This window comes from Sturnira hondurensis, unplaced genomic scaffold (genome assembly GCF_014824575.4).
Source record: "Sturnira hondurensis isolate 20B ecotype Veracruz unplaced genomic scaffold, ASM1482457v3 Scaffold0013019, whole genome shotgun sequence".
NCBI classification, from domain to species: domain Eukaryota; kingdom Metazoa; phylum Chordata; class Mammalia; order Chiroptera; family Phyllostomidae; genus Sturnira; species Sturnira hondurensis.
The window spans coordinates 47,338-48,877 of NW_028085650.1; the positions used below are offsets into that span (position 1 = coordinate 47,338).

At 37.9% G+C, this 1,540-nt stretch overlaps 1 long non-coding RNA gene across 1 annotated transcript in view; it reads left to right on the forward strand.

Moving 5' to 3' along the window:
• The first annotated feature begins 341 nt into the window (after positions 1-341).
• The window catches only part of LOC118997298 (uncharacterized), a 17,996-nt gene continuing 16,797 nt past the window's right edge, over positions 342-1,540 (forward strand). Inside the window, exon 1 of the long non-coding RNA XR_005068643.1 lies at positions 342-352. This is a non-coding gene — a long non-coding RNA (uncharacterized LOC118997298). The remainder of the gene's footprint in view (positions 353-1,540) is intronic.

Consider the following 1,540-nt stretch of genomic DNA (forward strand, 5'->3'; position numbering starts at 1 on the left):
CACACTAGTCAGGATTTTTAATATTCTTAATTGCATTTCTCTAAATGACCTTGGATCCAGTACTTAAATATAAAATTGATTGTTTTGATAATAAATGGTTTGTATCTCTGAAACAAACAGTAACTGTGTGACAGTATATTTTGCACTGTGGAAATGTTTCTGCTAGAATAGAGTTTTGGGTGCAAATTGGACACTTTGGGTGGTCAAGGTACTACTTGGATAAATAAGGCAGCATGGGGCACTGGATGTACTGAGGGTGTGCCGAATTTTTGTTGAGTCATTTTTAAGTGCATACATATATAACCAAGTACTTCTCATCCATTCTTTTATCTACAAAGATATTTATAGATAGGTTTATTGTAAGTAAAAGAGAAAAGAACTGACACAACATTTCAAATGACATGAAGGAAAAGCAAGTTTCCCCCTGCACGTTGCCCAGACCCTGACCCCCATAGCTACTCCCTGTGTCTCCTTTCAACACATGTCTTCTGCCTGGGGTTTTTTTTAACACAATTTGTTTTGCGGGATACTTTTCTCACATAACAACATTACTTAGAACTATTCTCTGTTAAACTTTATTAGAACTGCTTTACTAGATTTTATTTCTTTAATGAAATACCATGTATCCTCACCCATTTTCAACATTCTATAATATTTCACAGCGTGATCAAACCATAATTTGACAAATTCTCTTGTACTGAAAAACTTTAACCTTATATGTTACTATATAAGTGTTGGATACAATATTTTAAACACATTTTATTTCATACACAGGGAAGCATAACTGGGGGATTTTTATGCTTTTTTAAAATTTTCTTTTTCTTTTTGTTTGTTTGATAAGTTGTAGTTTCAGTTTGCACAGACTTTTTTTTATTTAATTCTTGTTCAGTTACAGCTTTCTGTCTTATATTCCCAACCCTGCCCGCTCCCCGCCCGATGCTCCCCACCTCCCTCCCATTTCCACCCCCCACCCTTAGTTATTGTCCATGTGGCCTTTATACTTGTTCATGTGAGTCCATCCCCTTTTCCCCTATGATTCTCTCCCCTCTCCCCTCTGGACCCTGTCAGCCTGTTCCCTATTTCAGTGTCTTTGGTCATATTTTGCTTGCTTGTTTGTTTTGTTTAGATCCCTGTTAATGGTGATATCATATGGTATTTGTCTTTCACCACCTGGCTTATTTCACTCAGCATAATGCTTTCCAGTTCCATCCACGATGTTGCAAAGGGTAGTAGTTCCTTCTTCCTTTCTGCAGCATAGAATTCCATTGTGTAAATGTACCATAGTTTTTTGATCCAGTCATTGACCGATGGGCATCTAGGTTGCTTCCAACTCTTGGCTATCGTGAATTGTGCTGCTATGAACATTGGGGTGCAGAGGTTCTTTTGGATTGGTGTTTCAGGATTCTTAGGATATACTCCTAAGAGTGGAATTGCTGGGTCAAAAGGCACGTCCATTTTTAGTTTTCTTAGAAAATTCCATACTGTTTTCCATAGTGGTTGTACCAGTCTGCAATCCCACCAACAGTGAACTAGGGTCCCC